Consider the following 23,635-nt stretch of genomic DNA (forward strand, 5'->3'; position numbering starts at 1 on the left):
TAACACAGAACTCGGAATTATTTATTACTGCCAAGAGGCTAGAATGAACATCACAGACTCTCCCTCTGAGCAGCTTCAACAAAGATGCTTTGGTCTTAGGTGTTCTTGATCTTTTTTTTTTTTCTAACTATATCTAATGTTCACATGAAAATTCCAGGTCAGGCTGAACTCCTGAGCTTGTAAGCTAATTTTGAAATTTGCTGGAGAAAGTTTGTAAAAAAACAATCTTCAGAAAGCTACTTTCTGTGTGTACATATTGCCTGGGGCTGCAGTACATCAAAGAAAGGATTGTGCCATGGTTAGAAAAGGACATGGGGAGGTCTGGGTGAGGTGGGAGTGGGGAGGAGATGAAGTTGGTCTTATCCTAAATTAATGGACATTATATGTCATTTCTCATTCAAATTCAAAGGTGGAAAAAAGAACTTGATGGTGGGCAAGCCAAGCCTGATTTTCAGTGTGGCCACCATCCTAAAGGGTTATTTGGTTCTGGGCAGTCTCTGAGCTCCAGAGCAATGGATCATGAGTAGTTCAAATGGATAGGGAAAACAAATCAGGAACTGTTCTTAAAAAGTAATTGAATTTTTGATATATCATGTTGTTGGATTGGAAAAAATCAGTATTATTAAAATGACCATACTACCCAAGGCAATCCACAGATTCAATGCAATTCCTATTCAAAGCACCAATGCCATTTTTCACAGAACTAGAACAAATTTTTTTAAATTTGTATGGAAACACAAAAGACCTCGAATAGCCAAAACAATCTTGAGAAAGAAGAACAGAGCTGGAAGAATCATGCTCCCTGACTTCAGACTATACTACAAAGTTACAGTAATCAAAACAATATGGTACTGGCACAAAAACAGACACATAGAACAATGGAGCCCAGAAATAAACTCACACACTTATGGTCAATTAACCTACAACAAAGGAGGCAAGAATATACGGTGGAGAATAGATAGTCTCTTCAATAAGTGGTGCTGGGAAAACTGGACAACTACATGTAAACGATGAAATTAGAACATTCTCTAATGCCATATACAAAAATAAACTCAAAATGGATTAAAGACCTAAATATAAGACCAGATACTATAAAACTCCTAGAGAAAAACATAGGCATAACACTCTTTGACATAGATCTCAGCAATAATTTTTTTTGGATTCATCTCCTAGAGTAATGGAAAAAATAAACAAATGGAACCTAATTAAACTTAAAAGCTTTTTCACAACAAAGGAAACCATAAACAAAACAAAAAACAACCTATGGGATGGGAGAAACTATTTGCAAACAATGTGACCAACAAGGGATTAGACTTATTTAAAAATGAAGGCTAATTTAAATTGAGATAGAAAGGAATAAGTTTGCCCATGAGTCAACAGTAGTACACATTTAATGTGGATCCTAGTCATTGAACCATTTTGGTCAAATGAATCCATTTTCCCCCTTTGGCTAAGCTAATACTAAAATTAAAGAAAGGGTAATAGGAGGTGAAAATATAAGTTTTGACTTCAAATTCACTAAAAAGAAAAAAAAACTATAGGTACTATTGAACCATACATTTAAATGCTAAATCAATGTTATTGTTTGAGCAGCTGTTCTTTTACGAACAATTTTATAAGGCATAAGCTAAATTTTATTTCATTAGCAGAGTATAGCTTTTCAATAAACAATGTAAATATAATAGGCCATTTCAATTAAGGCATTAATTAAATAAATTGGGTGAACTAGGGTTTACTTTAGACCAGTGGTTCTCAAGTATTTTGTCCTCAGAATTCCTTTATGCTCTTAAAAATCATTGAAGACCCTAAAGGGCTTTTGTTTTTATCGATAGTTATCAATATTTATCATTTTAGAAATTAAAGCTAAGAATTAAAATATATATTAATTGATTTAAAGATAACAATAAACCCATTTCATATTAACATATTTATGAAAAATATATTTTCTACAGTAATGTTTAGGGACAAGAGTGGCATTGTTTTACATTTTTTGCACATCTCTACTGTCTAGCTTAAGAGATTCTCATATTTTCTTTTGCATTCAATCTGTTGCAATACACAGTTTTGGTAGAAAAAAATCAAACTTCACAGAGATATTTAGTTGGAAAGGAGAGGAGCATTTTTAAAAGCTTTACTATTGAGGTATAATTGACAAATAAAATTTTAAAATATTTAAAGTGTACATCCTGGTGATCAGATACATGAATAGATTGTGAAAGATTCTTCCCATCTAGTTAATTAACTTAGTATAATGTCCTCAAATTCCATTCCCATTGTTAAAACAGCAGGATTTCCTTCTTTCTCATGGCTGAATAATATTCCACTGTGTGTGTATACGTGTGTGTGTGTGCGTGCGTGTGTGTGTGTGTATATGACACATCTTTATCTGCTGACACTTAGGTTGTTTCGTATCTTGGCTCTTGTGAATAATACTACAATAAATGAGAATGCAGATACCTCTTCAACATCCAGTTCTTTGTTTCCTTTGGATATATATACTCTGAAATGGTGCTCATGGATCATATGGTAGTTCTATTTTTAATTTTTTGAGGACCCTCCATACTGTTTTCCACAATGGCTGTACCAATTTCCATTCCTACCAGCAATGCACAAGGATTCCCTTTTCTCCACATGAGAGGAACATTTAAATAGCCTTTAAATAACTGTGGATAACCTTCTTTGGTACAATACCAAAACTCAACAGCAGTACTTTCTTACAGGTAAACTGCATTGTGGAACCTGAAATATCAGTGAACCTTTTGTACTTTGTAACATTAAAATCCACTGGTCTATCTTGTACTTCAAGTTGATCTCTTACTTATGCATATTTTTTTTTTTACTAGATCATATTTTGGTAAATAGCCGCTCATAACACTGTGCAGATCTTCCAAATGTCGATATCAACAAATTGTACAATATCCAAAAAAATCACATTTATCAATATCTCCATCAATCTCATCAAAAATTATCTTTTTTTAATTTTTTAAAATTTGGCTGCACCAGGTCTTAATTGCAGCATGTGGACTTCTTAGTTGCGGCATGTGGGATCTAGCTCCCTGACCAGGGATTGGATCCGGGCCCCCTGCATTGGAAGGGTGGAGTCTTACCCACTGGACCACCAGGAAAGTCCCCAAAATATCTTTAAGTATTGGGAAGCTGTCAAGCTCACAGTAGAAGACACAGGTTTTCCAAAATTCTAATCTCTTGAAAGTCAAAACTTTATCATTAGCAAAAAATACAAAATTAGCCAAAAATGTCAGTCCTGGCAGTGACAGTCTACTTTGTTAGTTTTCAAAAAAATGCCCGCCAAATCCACCTGTCTGAATAATCATGGTTTGTAGGTCATTTGTTCTATCAAGTAAAAATGGTCTCCTACATATAAAGCAGTCAGCTCAGCTTGCAATTCAAAGAGCTTTTCCTTGAAACAACTGTCTTCAGTCTACAGCAGAAATGTCTTATGTGTCCTCACCGTTTTGTCTCACATAATACTTTCCTGTTGCATCAAGGTCATTGTTAAGTGAAACTGGCATTTGTTTTTTCAGGGCGTGAGTGATGTTGAAAGAATACAAACACCACTGGTGCAGTGCAATTGCCTTAATTTGTATTATGGCACCAGCGTTTTTACCCACCACTGCTTTTGCGTCTTCAATAAAATGTCAACACATTTGTCCCAAGGATAAACCATAAGATTCAGAAAGAGTGATTCAACGCTTTGAATTTTCCAGTGCGGCTGGAGCTTACTGCAGTACATTCATGTATAGGAACCTCTTCTTTGTGCTGAGTTAGTGCTGATATGAGATGAACGTCAGCAAAAAGTCAGTCCAGCCATGTCTATAGACCAATCCATTTGTAAGGTGAAAGGTGCAATTCTGCAGAAGAGATGTGAACTCATCTTCACATTTGTAGCTAAATCCTGAATTCACTGAGTTGCTGTAACCTTGGAAAGTGGTACTGCTGGGATTTCCTTTACTTGCTCTCTGTCCAGCAGGCAGTGAGCAACGTCTGATTACAAAATCGTTACAGGATTTGCCTCTGAGTTGTTTGTGCTCCTTCAATCATGTAACTTATCCTAGAAGATGCTTCACGGAGTTTTCATTTTTAGCTCAAAAAGTTGGAACAAATCATTTTTGGCATTTAAAGAGCTCATCAGGTCTATGTTTAAAATACTCGATTATTTATTCTTTAAACTCTGAGTTATTGGTCTCAAAATTGGCGAATCTAAATTGGCAATATAGAATGCCAATTTAACTGGTACTCTATATTATCTGAAAATTTTCTATTGCATGAGACCCAGCTGGCAAATTCTCAACACCCACAAAGTGAAGGAAACAGAACTTTTGTCATTTGTTTCATTAGAGTTTTGCACAGTCTCTTTTGAGAGTCACAGAATTCTGTTGTGTCAGTTTCCACATTCTTCAGCATCTTTAGACATGGATGGTACAGCTGTGGGTTGAGAAAGCAAATCCTCTAATCTTTCCTTTTTATGCCAAGATCCCTTCTTTAAATGTAAGAAAAATATAATTTTAAATTTTACAATAAAATTATTGAACTCAAAATTTTCAAATACGTTTTCAATAAACTTTTAAAAGCATTGCAAAATTGTGTATACAGTATGATCTCACTTAAACAAAAATACATATGTGAGTACATCTAAATATAAAAAGTACATGCAAGAATGGCCACAGACATGTTAATGGCGATCATCTCTGAGTGGTGGGATTTTAGCCATTTTTGCTTTTTCCTTTATATTTTCGCGTATTGCCTAAATTTTTGCTGTGTTTTTAAAAGCTATTTTCCTTGTTTGTTACAGGGAGGGTACCCGTTCCCAACCTTAGGATGCTGCTGTGTGACGTGCTGTGGAAGGATGAGTGGGACTAGTCAGACGGTTTGATTGATGAATCTGCCCAGAATTAATCTGGGAAAGGGAACTTGTCCATGCTAATCAGAGCTCGCAAAGTTGTATTTGAATACCAAAACATGAATACATTTTGATTTACTGAGAGGACAATAGCTGTCAACTTCCACCAGAATATCATCTCATTCTTTTCCAAATCACAGTGCCGATGGGAGAAAACAAATTATGGAGTCATAGAAGGCCAGAACAAGAAAGACATTTTAGAGATCATCTGGCCCAACCCTGTCACGTTACAGACAAGAATACTGGGCTCCAAGAGGAGGAAGTACGTCTTCCAGGTCACGGAGAAATCTCGGAGTGTGTGTGTGGTGAGGACCAGTGCCACTTGGGAGGCCTGAGATTATGTCCTCATAGAGCCCTGATTTATCAGCCCTGGACAAAGTGTGTCCCAGCCCTGACTCTCCATCTCTCCCTTATCAACATCACCAAGACTTCCCATCAGCGTCTTGTCATGGCTCCAAGATGTCTTCTTATCATGGTTTAATTACATTTACTCTACAATCTTCCTGCTTTCTTCAGAGATGCCACCTCATCCTCATAAACATATGATATTGAAGTCTTAAGGCAGAATGAGCAGTCTTAAGGCATTAATGAGTCGGCTGTTAGTGTTTACTACTATCAGTTGCTGACTGAATCCTATTTCCAGATTCCAGAGTTCAGTCTCTGCTGAGCCCATCATTTTTATTCCTTTAATGCATGTGCTGTAAACATCATCAGCCAGCAGAGCAATGGTCTGGAACAGTGAGCAAGGGATTGAGAGGACATAAAGGAGATGCTCCAAAATCTACTGCAGGCACATTCCTTGCCCTAAAAAATTGCTTAAACCTACGAAATGTAAAGCCAGGTTGCACTGAATGTGGCTGCCTAGCCATCTGGAAACACTTCTGGGAAAAGGTGGGGTAGGTATTATGGTTCTCCAGAGAAACAGAACCAACAGAAGATATATATAACAGATGGGTAGGTAGATAGATACATCGATCTATACATAGGAATATATAGAGAGAGAGGATTAATTGATTGACTGACAGAGATTTATTGTCAAGCAGAGTATGCTGTATTGATTACCAACCTCAGGAAAGGACTCCACACACTTATGTCCATTGCATCTTGGTATTGGAGTGACCAAGGAAGACATTATGCAGTCAAGCACTAGATAGAACAAGTCTTTACTCACATAGAGAAGGGGCAGAGCAGGATTAGCTCCAATAGTATGCCGTGGTCCTCACGGCTGGCGGGTCCACCTCCACCATGGCCAATGCAAGGCAATTGGCCTATGAACCCCCAAGCTCCTGAGCACCCCTCCCCAGCGGCAATAGAAGGACCCTGACTGGGTCTGAAATACCGAAAGCTGGGGTTGTGCCTGAGGGCCGCTGACATACCTGCTTAAACAGAACAAAGGGACAACTCATCTGGGAAAAATATTCCCACACTAGGTGATAACCTGCACAGGCTCTATGGGTTCTTTATCTCTAAGGCCCAAGGCCCATTCTTATTCCGCCAGATTGGGGTGAAAATACTGTGCACGTGACACTGTCTTTGCCAACATTTATTTTAAGGAACTGCTCACGTGACTGTTGGGGACTTCTAAGTCCAAAATCAGTGGCTAGAAAGTCAGGTGAGAGTTGATGCCGTGACTTGAGTCCAAAACCTGCAGGACAGGGTAGTTGGCAGGCTGGAGACTCAGCAGGGTTTTTATGTCTTGAGGCAGAATTCCTTCCTCAGGAAACCTCAGTCTTTACTCTTAAGGCCTTGAACTGACTGGATGAGGCCCAGCCACATTATGGAGGGTCATCTGCGTTGCTTACAGTCTACTGATTAGTCACGTCTTAGAAATACCTCCACAGCAACATCTGCATCACTGTTTGATCAAACAGCTGGGCATCATACTCTAGCAAACTTGTTTTTTTTAATGCATTGATTACCTTCCTTATGCCCTAAATCACTGGTTCCTCTCTGGAAGAGTATCACTGATTCTTAATTATCCTCTCACTGTGCCATTTCCCTGTGGGAAAATGTTCAGAGGGTCTCCACTACCACTATAGTTACATACAAACTCCTTATTCTGACACATAAAACCTATGACCTGGCCACACACATCACCTGCCATCACTCACCCCCATGCAGGCAGCCAACCTGTACCCCTGGCTCTTCCAGGCTCTGGTACTTGCTCCCTAGGCTGCCCCCAGCCCTGCCCATCAAAATCCTACTGCCTGAGAAAGGTCAGCTCAAAGACCAAATCCATTCAAAAATCTTATTTGTTGCTCAATTGAAAAAAATCTCCCTCTTCTATGTTTTCAAAATATAGGTCCTGTTTTTTTTGTCTTTTTTTTTTGGCCATGTGGCATATGGGATTTTAGTTCCCCGACCAGGGATGGAACCACGCCCCCTGCAGTGGAAGCGTGGAGCCTTAACCACTGGACCACAAGGGAGGTCCCCCAGAATAGGTTCTTTAAAATTTTATTTTTAATATTCTGCCTTCTACAGAGACCTTTCAAATTCACTATATCCCTTTGGAATGTAAGCATCCTGAGGACAAGGATGACCTTGACATCCTCACAGAACAGGCATTCAGAGACCCAAATAATTTCAGAGTCTGAGAGATAAGGGAGTAGAACAATGTTCTCAAGGTTACCGAGCAGCATGAGAATAATCTTTACTTTGAGGTGAAAAAAGCAAAGTCCTGCTGTAACTACCTGCCCCCTCCCTCCTCCTGCACACTGCCCTCTGAGGCCACTTCAGCCCCACCTGTACACTCCAGCTGCCCCGACCATGCTCTTGGAGGAAGGAGTGTAAGGCGTACGAGATCAATTCCTCTAATCGCTGACCCTGCTCTCACTTCAGACTCCCACTGTGCTTCCCCAGGACTGAGACCTACTCAGTCCGCCAGACCTTAAAGGACTAGACTCCTGCCCACGTCCATCCTCTCATAACTAACCAAGAGTTGCCCAAGGCCGCAGCTGTGGTTAAGGAGAGGAGCGTGGGCTGAGTCTAAAGACCTGGGTGTGAGTCCTGAATGTTCCACTCACCAGCTTGGTTAGTTATGTAACTTCCCCCAGCACCTCTTCCCCATCTGCAGAGTGAGCATTATCGATACAGTGCAATGCGTAGGGCACAGGGTTTGGTGAGAAATAGATGAGATGCAGCTCATGAAAATGCTCTGCAACATTTGCTACAGATCTCAGTTATTCCCTTGACTGGGGGTCATCGCAGCCCCTCTGCCCCGGAAACACTTTGGATCAGGGACTTACCCCAATTTACCAGCCTTTCATGTGGGGTCATGTGGGAGGACAGAGGGAAGGAAAAATGCTCACTGAACTGAGAAGACCTCTTGAGACAGAAAAGAGAGAGGGGCAGCTCCCTATAATCAATGAATCAGTTTATTATAGGGTAACTTACTCAGAGGGTGGGGTTGGGATGGGAGGTGAGGGGGAAGAAAATGATCTGGAAGAATGTGGCATTTGCACACCAATGGGCCACTGGGACAATTTTTTTTTTTTTTTTTTTTTTAACATCTTTATTGGGGTATAATTGCTTTACAATGGTGTGTTAGTTTCTGCTTTATAACAAAGTGAATCAGTCATACTGGGACAATTTTATAGTTAACCTAGGGTATGGGGGGGCGGGGGTAGGTGCTTAGAAACAGGAAGTACATTCTTAAGTCAAGATTCATGAATGGGTAACTAGTTTCATGGGCACTGGAAATAGTCACCAAAGCTTTTCATCATTGTTTGGGGACTAACTCAGCATACAGGTTACCTGGTCCTAATGACTATTAAATAATACCTATTAATTACAAAGCCCTTGATGACAGAGAAGTGATTTACTGCACAGTACAGTCCTGGGTAGGGTCAGCAGAAGGACAGGCGAAACAGTAAGGGCCCAAGATAGTGTCAGTTATGCGCATTCCGCCCCTAACAACTTGATGGCCCCTACAGTCTTATCTGACATTCTTCCACGTAGACCCAAGAGCCGGATATAAAGATTAAGATCTTTATGTCAACTAATGTAAGTGTAAGAAATTCGAACACAATTTTCTCATGTTTCTTATGGCAATAACTTTGAAGTTGTTTTTGAAACATAACGTTCTCTAAGAATGTTTAGGTCCTCTATTTGCTGCCCCTCCCCACATGGTGGGGTCAGCCTGCTGGTCAACCAGCATGGTCTTCATCCAGCTTTCATGTCCTAAGGCATGGCTTTTACTGCCTGGATCAAGCTGGGCCCCAATTCCTGACCACCCTTGGCTGGCTTAGCTGATACTCTCTTCTAGAAATGACAAGGTAGGAGAAAAGGTCAGCAAGTGGCAGGGTCTAGTCATCTGAGGGCACATGCAGGTGGCAGACCAGCCAGGTGAGACAGGAGCCCATAGCTCAGCCTTGGAGGGGCTCTAGTTGAGTGAGTGGCACTGTCCTCCTTTAGGTGAAACCAGAGAGTTGGTACCCATCTTCTGTGCTGGACAGCACCACCTCTGATCCAATAAGAAAGGGATGCTCCACCACTCCCTCCTCCACTACTCCCTCCTTTCTTATTCCTGGAGCGTTTCAGCAGATGCGACACTGGCTCCTCTGTGGCCTGGCCTCACTGCCTTTATACGGTCCACCAATCCCTTCACCCCTCTGGCCTCAACTGTTCTTACCCCTCCATGCGCATTCTGAAAGGGATTCCACCAGCCTTCCTCCAGGAAACCTGTTATGATTCCTTAAGACTAGGGAAGGATTCTGTCTCTAGCTCTCGTGGTACCCTTTGCACATTTCTAATGCAGCATTTATTGTAACACACAGTTGTTTGTTTACTTATTTGTACCCACTAAATTAGGAGCGTCTGGATTAAAAAAAAATCTGTTATATTGAGAGATGGAAGTGTCCGCCCAAAGTGGGCTCAGAGGACATCAGAAATTCTGAGTTAACAAAGGGACAAGATGGGTGGGTGACAATAATGATCTAGACGAACAAACTTCCTAACAATTGCGTATCACTTGGGTACTTGCAGATGCTGGGAGTATAGGGAAACTCCTGCCGTTTGTGTGGGCCTTGGTTCCGTGTGGGTAGGCATGCATTAGCAAGGCAAAATGCTAGAGCTTAGCCTGGGAACTCTGACTTAGAAATAAATTATATAGATAGTCATCGCTTTCTTATATTCTCCTCCCTTTCCTATCATGCTATAACATATCATTTATGAGCTTTGCAATGAATCACAACAAGAAAGAAAATAGTGATCCTTTTCAGTTTGCCTCTAAGATTGCATAGAAATTTGTTATGCAATAAAAAGAGCACTAACATTCTCTGAAAATGTTCCCCTAGAACATACCTTCTAGGGCTTTCCAAATAGCTCAAAGGAAGGGTTTCAAAACTTTTCCTGTAAAGAACAACTTGAGTCTAGCACTTCTCAGAAGAAATGCCAGCCTCAGTTTTTCTCGGCTTAATTTCATTTCAAGAATAGTACATTTTCTTCTTCCTCCAATTAAGCTCCACTGCCTAGTCCCAGGAGGAAAAGGAGTCATGGTAAAGCAGCCACAGTTAATAGATGAAGAAAGGAAGAGCAAAGCAATGAGACTGACAACAAAAATACATTTGGGAGGATGGACGAAACCAGAAATTCATTATTTAAAAACACTAATAAAATAGCTAAAGCTTTGAAAAGATTGGTGAGAGAGATAACTAGCTAATAACAGGAATGAAGAGACTGCCTTTAACTACAAATGAATATTCAATACCCAAAACAAGAAAATACTATGAACAATTTTTTCCCAGTGAATTAGAAAAGTTAGATAAAACAAACCATTTTCTAGATGAATATGTTAGCAAACTGACTCAAAGGGGAAAAAAAGCACAGACTCCCTGCTGTAGTCTAAATGTTTACGTCCCCTCAAACTCATATATTGAAATCCTAACCCCTGAAGGTGATGGTACTAGTAGGTGGGGACTTTGGGGGATGCTTAAGCCATGGGAGTGGAGCCCTCATGAATTACATTAGTGCCCTATGAAAGCAAGATCTCTAGCCCCTGGCTCCATGTGAGGACACGGAAAGAAAGTGCCAGCTATGAAGCAGGAAGATGCCTTTCACCAGAACAGCACCATGCTGGCACCTTGATCTTGGGCTTTTCAGTCCCCAAGACTGTGGGAAATAAATTTCTGTTTTTTGTTGTTTTTTTTTTTCTTTTTTTTGCGGTACGCGGGCCTCTCACTGTTGTGGCCTCTCCCGTTGCAGAGCACAGGCTCCGGACGCGCAGGCTCAGCGGCCATGGCCCACGGGCCCAGCCACTCCGCGGCATGTGGGATCTTCCCGGACCGGGTCACGAACCCGTGTCCCCTGCATCGGCAGGCGGACTCCCAACCACTGCACCACCAGGGAAGCCCTGGAAGCCCTCGGTTGTTTATAAGCTACCAAGTCTGTGGCATTTTGTTACAGCAACTCAAACTGACTAAGACAACTCCAAATAGACTTTAAAATATTAAAGACGATCAAGAATATAAAAATCTGCCCATGGGATCAGGGGAAAAGTGATGCAACAGTTTTACAAATGAGATCTACCAACAATTGAAGGAACAGATCCCTGCCATGTAGGAATTTTACCATAAAATAGAAAAAGAGGAAGAATTGTCCACCCCAAAACATACATTACATGACCAGTATTACTCCAAGGTTAGAATGATTTAACGAATGAAAATAACAACACTAATCTCACTCACAAACACTGATAAAATCCTGATAAAATCCTCCTTAATAAAATATTAGCAAAGAAGATTCAGTGATTAGAAAACAACAAAAATTATGACTCAAATGGGTAACTGGTTTTATCCCAAGAATATGAGTTAAGTTTAGAAAAACCTATTGTTTTTTAAATCTATATTTTATCTATTATCACATTAGCTGAATAAAAGAGAAAAACAAAATCATCTCAGTAGATGGAGAAAAACTTTTTTTTAATTTATGATTTTAAAAACATAGCATATTTGTTTGCAAAATTAGAAGGAAATTTCCTCAACTTAATAAAAATTTTAACACAACAAAAGATTGTACTTAATATAGAAAATAGAATAAGAAAAACATTTGATAAAATTAACACCATTAAAAACACAAATTCACAGATATAGAGAACAAACTAGTGGTTACCAGTGGGGAGAGGGAAGCGGGGAGGGGCAAGAGAGAAGTAGAGGATTAAAAGGTTCAAACCATTACAAGGATATATCATACAACACAGGGAATATAGCCAATATTGTATAATAACTATGAATGGAGTATAACCTTTAAAAGTTGTGAATCACTATATCGTACACCTGTAACTTATATAATATTGTACAGAAACTATACTTCAATTAAAAAAAATTAAAAACAAATGCCATGCACATATATTTGGAGAAAACTGTAATTCGAAAAGATATACACACCCCAGTGTTCACTGCAGCACAGTTTACAATAGCCAAGACATGGAAACAACCTGTGTCCATCAACAGATGAATGGAAAAAGAAGATGTGGTGTGTATATATATATATATATACACACACACACACACACACACACACACAATGAAATACTACTCAGCCATAAAAAAGAATGAAATGCCATTTGCAGCAACATGGATGCAACTAGAGATTATCATATTAAGTGAAGTAAGTCAAAAAAAGGAAGACAAATACCATATGCTATCACTGATATGTGGAATCTAAAATATGACACAAATGAACTTATCTATGAAACAGAAGCAGACTCACAGACATAGAGAACAGACTTGCGGTTGCCAAGGAGGAGGGTGGGTGGGGGAGAAATGGATTGGGAGGTTGGGGTTAGCAGATGCAAACTATTATATAGAGAATGGATAAACAACAAGGTCCTACCGTAGAGCACAGGGAACTATATTCAATATCCTGTGATAAACCACAATGGAAAAGAATATGAAAAAGAGTGTATATATATATATATATATATATATATATATATATACACACACACATATATAACTGAATCACTTTGCTGTACAGCAGAAATTAACACAGCATTGTAAATCAACTATAATTCAATAAATTAAAAAAAACAACAAAACAAAAGTGCTGTGCAAACTAGGAATAAAAAGGCACTTCCTTAACCTGGTAAAATTTGTAAAACTATAGCAAATATCCTATTTAATGGTGAAATATTAGTTTTAAATAATTTAAAAATTATTTTAAAGGAAGAAATAAAACAATCATTCACAGATAGTGTTCATTATCTAAATCAAACTTGAGAAAACTCAAGAGAAAAACAGACTAATTATTAGAATTACAAATTGAGGCCAGAATAAGACAAATATATATAAATAAAATGCATTCCTACACACAAAAATAACATATGCATACAATTTTAAAGCATATCGTATATGGTAGCAACAAAATGTAAGGTACTAGAAGTAAATCTAATGAAAATGTGCATATCTTTATGAAGGAAATTATAAACATTTATTGAAAGACATTAAAGAAGTTCTATGTCAGTGGAGATATATCCCCTTCAAGGATAAGAGTGAATATGATAAGGTTGTTAATCTCCCCCAAATAAGCTATAAAGCTTCAGTTATAATCCCAACAGTATTGTTCATGGACTTTGACAACTTTGTCTTGAAATTTATGTAGAAGAGCAAAGAACCAAGAACAGACATGACAATTCTGAAGAACTTCAAGGTGGGTGAAGACCCTCATCCTGGCAGCTATGAAGATCTCCCTAAAGCTTGAAGAATGAAGCAACCTGGTACAGGGAAGGGCCAAAGAAACCTACGAACAGATGGGAAACTCAGGCACTGACATATTCATAGACAAAAACCTGACACAGGACAGAAGTGGCTTTGGAAATCAGAAAGGAAAGGACAGAATAGTCCAGTGTTTTTCACATTTTGTTTTACCAATTACCCACAGTGAGAAATGCATTTAACACTGCAACCCAAACCATACAGTCATGTAGGTAAATATACACATAAAACGAAAACAGAAGATTCAAGGAAAATAGTTACAATTACTATGTGCAATGCATTCTGGTATTTTTCTATTCAGCCCTGTTTTATTTAAAACACACACACACACACAATTGTTGCAACCCATACAGTTGATTCCATAAGCGCTACAGAGTCGTAACCTTCAATTTGAAAAACTGCACTGTGCAACAAGGTTCTTGATAGAGAGTTCTGTGCAGTGGGCATGCTAGTATTGTTCCCCAGGGGTTGGAGAGGGAGTTGATTTGTAGCGTTTGCCCATAACTGTGGTATAAAAATTCCTGCTGTGGCCCATATGAGCTAGCAATGTGTTTAACAACCAGCTAACTCGATGCCTGAGAATTAACAATGAACTTTCATGAGCTGGTACGAGGTAGCTGCAGCACGCTGCTGATTCTAGGATAACTGGTTACCCATGTGAAAGAAATAAATAATCAGACCTGTACACCACACTATATATGAACATTAATTTCAGGTGAACTAAATGCCTGACACATGAAGAACAAAGATGTGAATGTGAAATGTGAAAAGCAAAAGTTAGAAAAGTGCAAAACAAAAAACAGTAGTATGTCTTTTTAACTCCTGGGTAGGAAAGGATTCTTAAATGTTATGAAAATCGCAAGCCACAAAGGGAAACTTGATACATCTGATTACATTTAAAATAGACATTCCTGAGCATTAAAATTCATCACTTAAAAAGTGAAAAAACAAGCCACAGCCCAGGATACAACATTTGCAACTCATATACATTCAGAATTTTATAGGAATTCTTATAAATCAATAAGAAAAAAAACCTATAGAAAAATACACAAAGACACGTGCAAATAATTTACAGCAGAGATGATCTAAATGGCAGAAGAAAAAGGAAGAGAGGGAAAGAGGAATGGAGGCAAGAAGAAAGAAAAAGAAAAGCTCAACACCATTGTAAAGCAATTATACTCCAATAAACATGTTAAAAAAAATTCTCACTTGGGTTAGATGTATCAGCTGGGTTCAGACTGGAAAACAACATTCACACCCAGTCTTTCAATTCAGAGGAAATTTAATTCAGAGACTTTGGAAACCCAAAAGTCGAGGCAACCAAGAGATATAACTGCAGGAACCTCTAGGCTGGGAAGGAAAGAGAAGACATGGTGTTTTCAGAATCCAGGACCTGGGGCTGCCCAGCAGGCCCTGAGTGGAGAAGGGGCCATCCAGCTGAGCCATGGCAGGAGCTGGCCAAGGTGAGCTGGGGCCATGGAGACCCCATTGGAGGCAGAGTGGATGGGGAAGAAGACCTTGGCTTCTCCCGTTTAACCTTCCACCAGTGCTTCACATTAGCTGAATGAAAATGGAAGCCAGCAGGCAAGGGACGCTGGGAACTGTCCTTTTAGAGATGGGCTCCCTCCAGGATAGGAGAAAGGAAAGATCTGAGAGAAAACTGTGCCCAACGCATCAGGGGATGCACTGAGACCACTCCGTATCCATCAGATCTGGAATATTTCTAAAGTCAAACAATAAAAAGCATTTTAAGGATATGAATGTACGAGAAATCTAATACACTGGTAGTGAACGAGGAAACTGACACAACAATTTTGAAAATAGAGGTTTTTTTCTCTAGTAAAATGGAAGGTACACACATCTGTGACCTAAAAATTCTACTCCTAGATAAAAATTCCAGAGAAAATTCTCACATGTATGTACAAGGTGACATGTACAAGAATAGTAACCATTTGGGGATGGTTTAGAAAGTGGAAATAATTTCAATGTCCATCAATAGGATAATTAATTTTTTAATGTTATATATTCATATGATAATGGAATACTATACCACAGTTAAAATGAAGGAACTAGTGCTACATGTTTAACATGGATTTATCCCTCAAACAATGCCATTAAAACAAAGCAAGGAGCAGAAGACCATATACAATATCATTCATATAAAGTTTAAAAACATAAAAGACAATTCTGTATTTTGCACGAGGATATTGCTCAGGACCACATACAGAGGATAAAGTATAAGAAACATGCAAGAGAAAGATAAACACAAAGTGCAGGATAATGGTAACCCTGGGAGTGATCTCGAGGAAAATGGCATCATGGAAGGGTCCCTAGGAGGCTTCATCAATATGTAAGTGCTTTGCTCCTCAGGTTAGGTGGGCAATACTTGCCTGTTTCTGACAGTTTCTCTCCACCTTTTTATATGTCTGAAATATTTGATTTTTATTAAAAAGATATGGAAGGACTGGCATCAAATTACTTTATTACTCACCTATATATATCAGTCCTCATATTGGTCAAAACTCTGAAATGTGTTTATAAGAATTCGTAACACAAAGCTGGTGTGAGAAATAGAAATGGTTGGTAAATTGCCCATTAATGACTCCCTATGTTTTTGGACTTACAAAGAACTTGTGATCTTTCCTCCAAAAAACTAAGCTCCTTCGTTCCATCACATATATAAAAACCCAGAACATTTGGAGATAGTATTAGTGGCTAATATGTATTAAGTATGTCCTCTGCTTCAGGCACCTATCATCCCCACTATATGTATGAGAAAAACAGAGCACCAAGAGAGGAAGTCGATTTCCCAAAGCCACCTAGCGAATCGGGGACAGGGCCGTTTCCACACTCACTCTTCTGCCCCACCCAGGTCAGCCCTTGTTTTTCTGTCTTACCTCGGAGTAATTTTGAAACCAGGGTAGATGAAATACGGGTGCTTCTGGCAATGTCTGGACCTGACCATAACGTGGAGCTTTCTAATGTCACGGAATAGAAAGCAAAATCCAGAGGGCTCTCTGGGGAGAAGCGAGCACACCCTATTGGCACCCCTGGTTCTGAGGCCATGCGACAGCTCCCACTAGCATGTGAACTTGGGCAAGTTAATCAAACCAACTGCATTCCAGTCCCGGTTCTACCACTTTCTGACCCATCACTTAGCTTCTTTAAGCCTCATCCAGAAAACAGAGTATTTAATACCTTCCTCGTTGAGTTGGTCTGAGGGTGCTAAGTGAAAGCACGTCAGAAGTTCTTGCACCCTGCCTGCCCCGTAACCTGAGATGGTTACCCACGAGACAGAGCCAACAGTCCCATCCCTTCCCAACTCCACATTCAGTCACCTCACGTTGACATTGGCCATAGTGAGACAGGCTGGGACCTGGGACCCTTTGCTGCAGTGCTTACAGCTGGGCAAACATCTCCCCAAGCAACAAAATACACAGAAACTCTAAGGGACTAAAAACAACTGTGTGCATGTGCGGTTGAGGCACATTATGGACAACAAGATACAAAAAGACCACAAAAAAAAAAAAAAATCAACTGCCACTTCTGAAGAGCCAGGAACAAAAGTAGGACACTGCGCATGCCCCCTGCACACAGCACCACCAAAGAAGTGGGTAAAACATCTAAGCCACTCCTCCGGCCAGACCCCTGGACACAGCCCTACCCTCGCCCCATAGAAGGAAGCAGCTCAGCCCCTGCCTCGGGGCTCAAGCCAGCGAAACTGTGGCTTGTTCTCGCTCCCCGCTGCTGCAGCAGGAACCCCAGTAAAACTTTGCCTGAATTTCTTGTCTGGCCTCTTATCAATTTCTACTGATTAAGGAGGCTGAGAATCCTGGTCGGTAACAGCAGCAAAAGGACTTAAACCACAAAAATGGACAAATTCTACAAATCAGGGCTTTATGTATTTATTTTTCTAAGAGCTGGTTGTTAAACGGTTTGCCAGCAACCCCTGCAGCACTGTTGGAATTGGTTTGTCAACTATATAAATATTAGCTATTATTGTTTAAGATTTCCTGACCAAGAGGACAAAATGGAGAATGTTTAGGGGTGAAAACAGCTCCCACAAGAACACGGTTCTCCATCTCACAGAACACCTGTGCAGCACACACAGGTAAGGCCTTCCTCTGTGCCCAAGCCGGGATGGTGGGGTGCCAGGGAAACAGCAGTTTTTAGACAGCTGGTCCAGCACAAAGGGGCCGAGCTCCACGGCTTCATTACTGAGTGAGCAGGTGGTATCTTCACGTGTTACTTTCTAATCTGACCAGCATTGTGCTTTTCCTGAAACCCCAGTAAGTACTGGGAACCCTGTATTTGGTTGCCTGTGCCACTTCCTAACTGGGTGAGGGAGAATGCCCCTTCTTCTAATGGTTTACTGCACAGAACTCCCATCTCACTGAAGGTTTAGAACAATTAATTCAAGATTTTAAAATATGAAAGTATATATATTAAAATACACCAGACAATATGTGAAAGGCAATGAGGAAAATCTAGATGTATAATGATTCCTGTGATTTTTTTTCTCTAAACTGTGCAAGAATGTGGCTATCCTGAGAATTGCCTTGTGATAATTCTTATATTAGTAAAATATTAACTTGCTCAGAAAGTGAGAAATCCTCAGCATAACAAACACCTGAATGTATTTTACTAAGAATTTCAGTAGCTTCTCCCTTAGACATGTTTACAAGCCAGAGTTATTTGTACCAAACACAAATAACTGCGTTTCTCAGCATGTTCGAAATGAGAGGAAATAAGAATTGTAATGAAGTCAACACAGGCCACCTCAGCAAACACTACAATAAAAACACTTCCCTCACTATTCTGATCACCACGGGTTGAGATGATGGCTAATTAGAAAATCCTGAGTCAGAACATAAGCTCTTCAAATTCGAGGAAGAGAGTTGCCAGCATCATTTTCAGATTTACCTCCAAGTGTCCAGTTGCTAAGAGACATATGGACAAAATGTACTATAACGTGCAAATGGTTGTTCCTCCCAAAGAGCCAAGCTTACACAAAGCCTGTGTGGTTTGTATTTGCCTCCACGGCTACAGTGATGATTTGCATTATTGAATGTGTTTGCCATTGTACCAGAATTAAAGATGTCTCATCATGGCCCTATTTGTCATTAGCTGCCTGCCTCTCAGACCCGTCCCTTCCAGAATGTTCTCCCCACGCTATCACCAGAGTTCTCTTCCTAGAATGTTAGTCATTCATTTATCAACTTCACAGCTGCCTCCTGCACTGTTATTTAGTTTACACTCTTAATTTAAATTGATTTGTACCCAAGCTTATTCTTGCCCTAAGCACTCCATATGATTTGCTGTCACACAATGGAAGAAAATATTCGTGAAACATCTGAAAAAGGACTTGTATCTAGATGTACAAAGAATGCTTCCAATTTAATAACAATAAGAAAAACAATCCAATTAAAAATGGGCAAGGGCTTCCCTGGTGGCGCAGTGGTTGAGAATCTGCCTGCCGATGCAAGGGACATGGGTTCGAGCCCTGGTCTAGGAAGATCTCACGTGCCGCGGAGCAACTAGGCCTGTGAGCCACAACTACTGAGCCTGCGCGTCTGGAGCCTGTGCTCTGCAACAGGAGAGGCCACGATAGCAAGAGGCCCACGCACCGCGATGAAGAGTGGCCCCCGCTTGCCCCAACTGGAGAAAGCCCTCGCACAGAAACGAAGACCCAACACAGTCAAAAATAAATAAATAAACAAACCAATGAACCGACATTAAAAAAAAAAGGCAAAAGATTAAAACCCTACAAAAGACAATATACCAGTGGCCAATAAGCATATGATAACAAGTTCAACGTCAACAGACATCAGACAAATGCAAATTAAAATCACAATAAGATACCACTACACACTAACTTTTAAAAGATTAATACTTCAAGGTTGTTGAGGATGTGGAAGGATTGAAATTCTGATACAGTGCTTGCTGGCAGGAGTGTAAAACGGTACAACCAATTTGGCAAAAAAAAAACAACCTGGCATTTTCTTAAAAGTTTGAAACTGTACATTCAAAAGCATGACTATCTAACTAGTATATGTCTCAGCACTAGATCTAGAAATATACACAGAATAAAATAGGGTTTAAAAAAAAGTTAAATGTACAGTTACCACATGACTCAGCAATTTCATTTGCAGGTATCTATCCAAGAGAAATGAAAAAATACGTCCACAGAAAGACCTGGGCATGAATGTTCTGGGGACAATAGAAGCTTCTCTCGTGACACCCTTAGGAAGGGTGACACCCTTCCTAAGAGCTGAGCACTTGCTGGAGGGCCGGGGGCAGTGGCCTGAAGTCCCCTCAGCTTGCTCTCCGGGTGTGGAACCCGTGCCACATTACCAGGGCCCCGAGCTCAGTGTGCTGCCCCCCAGGATGGAGCCTCCATTCCATGAGTGCGGACCCGGCAGCAGAAGAGAACTTTAACCAGGAGAGAAAACATGTTTTTTGTATTTCAGATAGGTGACTCTGGCATTCTGGCAGACAGAGAGAACAGACTTGGGATTGCCAAGGGGGAGGGAGGGTGTGGGAGGGAAGGATAAACAACTGTAGAGCACAGGGAACTATATTCAATATCCTGTGATAAACCATAATGGAAAAGAATATGAAAAGGAGTGTATATATAACTGAATCACTCTGCTGGACAGCAGAAATTAACACAACACTGTAAATCAACTATACTTCAATTAAAAACACACAAAAAACCCCAAAAAAAACCAAAGCAGAAAGACACCAAGAGACTGGGGCTGGCTGAGGTTTCACTTTTCCTTTTTAACCAATTAGCCGCCATTCTAAATATCGTAGACCAAACAGAGACTGGGTCATCTGCCCAAAGGTGGGAGTCTGCAGCTATCAACAGACACAGCCCCAAACTAGTTTAGGACAAGTTTATGTGGCAGAGAAGGTAGACCACAGAGGAAGCTGGAGTCAAGCCTTCACCAGGCGTGGAAAGCATCTCTCACTCCTCCATCACATTAAGGTGAAAATTGAGGGCCCATAGCGAGCTCTAGACAAAATACAATTATCTTACCTTGGACAAGTTTCTCTGTCCTCTTCAGACTGTGGTAGGCAGAACGGTCCCCCAAAGACGTCGACACCCTAACGCCTGAAGACTTTGAATATGCTCTATTAAATGGCAAAAGGGACTCTGCAGCTGTAACACTACAGGTTTTAAGATCAGGAGATTATCCAGGTAGTCCTGGGCGGGCCCCATCTAATTGCATGAGCGCCTACAAGCAGTGAACTTTCTCCAGCAGGGGGAAGAAAGACTGTAGCAGAAGGGAAATGCAGAGATCTAAAGCATGAGACACGCTGGATCTACCAGTGCTGGGGCGAGCCACACAGATAGCATGAGAAGGGACATGGGCAGCTATACAAGCAAAGACTGGCCCCCAGCTGACTGCTAGCAAGGAAATGGGGAACCCCAACCTCAAGGAACGGAATTCTACGAACAACCTGAAGGAGCCTGGAAGCTAAACATTCTCCAGCACCTCCTGAGAAGAGTCCAGCCCAGCGGACAACCCGATTTCAGCCTTAGGAGGTCTTCAGCAGAGGACCCAGCTGAGCCCTATTGGGCCCAGACCTCTGAGCCATGGAATACATGTGTGTTGTTTTAAGCCTGGAAGTTCACAGTAATTTGTCCTTGCAGAAATAGAAAACTGATACAAAACTGACATAGAAACACATTTTTAAAAAGGAAGTAAGCAAGCAGAATTCTCAAGGAAAAGTGACTTTGAGTATAATTCCAATTTTCTTATTGCAAATACAGGACGTAGGAGCCTTGGAGCGCTTTGCTCAAGAATAATAGTTACAATCCATACTCCCTTCTGCGCTCCTCAGTATACGGCTGTATTAAATGGGAGACTGAGGCTCTATTTAGGGGAGTTTCTAAGGCCCTCTAGCAACACTGGAATAGAGAATGGATTTCAGTGAGGTCAAGACTGCAATAGGAATAAAAAAAAAACCTGCAATAGGAAGACCAGTTGTCGGGCTATTGTACTGAGGTGATTGAGGGACCACAGGGCAGGGCTAGCTGGTATGGAGGAATCAGATTGGAGAGGGAGACACTGATCCCGAATAGTTCTAGAAGGGCTGGCTAGGTGGAAGGTAGCACCAGTAAATCAGAGAATTCAAGAGGAGGAATAGACCTGGGAGAGACTGAAACCATGGGTTTGCTTAAATCCACTTCAGCTGCCTTCACTGATCAAGGAGGTTTTGCATGTCCTCCAAGCGGCATGTAGCCTAAACAATAAGGTATGTATCTGCCCGAGTTATTTTCCAGGAACTTGGAGTCAGCTGTGTCTAGTTGGAGCTCGGCTGGTTAACACTGGATAGGACCACTGACCCTCCAAATGGGCACACATGAGTGGTCACGCAGGGACCTTCTGACGCCAGAGGGTCGAAAACTCCACCCTCAGCTCGTGCTAAGCGCCTCCACTCTTGAACGTGCAGAAGCCTGTAGCCTCGTTACGCCTGCGCAGAACAACAATCACCCCCCACCTTTTCCCGGTCACCTTTCCCCACGCTCCCCACGCCTCAGACGGCCCTGCTTCTTCGTTCATTATCCCGTAATTCCCCTGAGCCCTTTGGCGGATCTGAGACTTGTTTTCCCGTCTTCTCACCCGGCTGCCTTTTAAATAAACCCTCTCTTTGCTGCAATCCTTGGCGTCTCAGCGTTTCGGCTTGCTGGACATCAGCCAAACATTAACCTGGTTTGGTTACAAGATGGTCACGGCAAAAGCTTAGTTTGGGATCTATTGAATTTGAGGGGCTTGTGGAACACCCAGGTGGTAACTGGATATTGAAAACTGAAGCTCAGCTGATTCTCAAAGATGCCAATTTGGGAATTATTAACATACACGTTCAGAAGATGCTCATGGGTTTTCTTTTGCTTTAAAATACAGTAAGAAGACTGAGGAAGGGAGTAACCTGGAGGTAATTAGAAATGGGTTTGGAGGAGAGAGGAAAAAGGAGGGTAGAAAAGAGGAGAGAGCTGGCTGAGGTAGAATTAACAGATATATTACTAATAAACTACAAAAAAAGGTGTGCCTGGAAAGTTCATGATCTTAGGGGAGAAAAAAAGAGGTGGTAGGAAGGCAGAGGTAGAAAATGTTCCTGTTAGCCACAGGGAGCATTGCCACCTCCGGCCTGAGTGAATGACTGTGCATGGAGGAGGGAGACGCAGGGAAAGAAGAAAGTGTTGATCCAGCCACTCGCACCTGGGGAGCTTCCTGGGCTGGGGGTTTGTAATTTGAGGAATGTTAATGTTGTGTTCCTCCTGAGTACACCATTCATTCAGTGAAGACTTAGCTATTTACCAAATCGTTTACAGGGGAGTTGGAGACTCCCCACACCCCGATTTCTGTAAAAGCAAAAGCAATGCTGCCATCCTGAATACGGCTGTAAAATCTGAGTTGGCTTACACATAGCCACCTATGCATCCAACAGTTTCCTCAGGAAAAGCTCACAATGGCTTTTCTTTTTTTTTTAACATCTTTATTGGAGTATAATTGCTTTACAATGGTGTGTCAGTTTCTGCTTTATAACAACGTGAATCAGTTATACATATACATATGTCCCCATATCTCTTCCCTCCTGCATCTCCCTGCCTCCCACCCTCCCTATCCCACCCCTCTAGGTGGTCACAAAGCACTGAGCTGATCTCTCTGTGCCATGCGGCTGCTTCCCACTAGCTGTCTGTTTTACACTTGGTAGTATATACAGTGGCTTTTCTTGATACCCTTTGCAGAATCCCAATCTGTGGAAGCTTTTGAAGGCTGCACACAGCAGCAGGGAGAGAGAATAAGATGCCCACACAGCAGAGCTTAGGAGGGCTCCCTGCTGAACCGCCAGCTGTGGGGCAAGCAGCCCGCCAGGGAAGGTACCGTTTAGGATGGAGTGTCCCTCATTTGCCCAGCTGGCCTAGATGGGCTCAAAAAGAATTCAAATTTAACCTATTCCAAAGCACCAAATGATTATTTTAGACCATGAGACC

General features: G+C 41.1%; 1 protein-coding gene across 1 annotated transcript in view; it reads right to left on the reverse strand.

Moving 5' to 3' along the window:
- MRAP2 (melanocortin 2 receptor accessory protein 2) overlaps window positions 1-20,759 on the reverse strand; it is a 99,854-nt gene extending 79,095 nt beyond the window's left edge. The window contains exon 1 of the mRNA XM_027091318.1: window positions 20,672-20,759. The gene's annotated coding sequence lies outside the window, so the exon portion shown is untranslated. The remainder of the gene's footprint in view (window positions 1-20,671) is intronic.
- Window positions 20,760-23,635: the final 2,876 nt, after the last annotated feature.

Source organism: Aethalodelphis obliquidens, unplaced genomic scaffold, assembly GCF_003676395.1.
Source record: "Aethalodelphis obliquidens isolate GAN/ISIS:26980383/991018 unplaced genomic scaffold, ASM367639v1 scaffold3, whole genome shotgun sequence".
Lineage (NCBI taxonomy): Eukaryota > Metazoa > Chordata > Mammalia > Artiodactyla > Delphinidae > Aethalodelphis > Aethalodelphis obliquidens.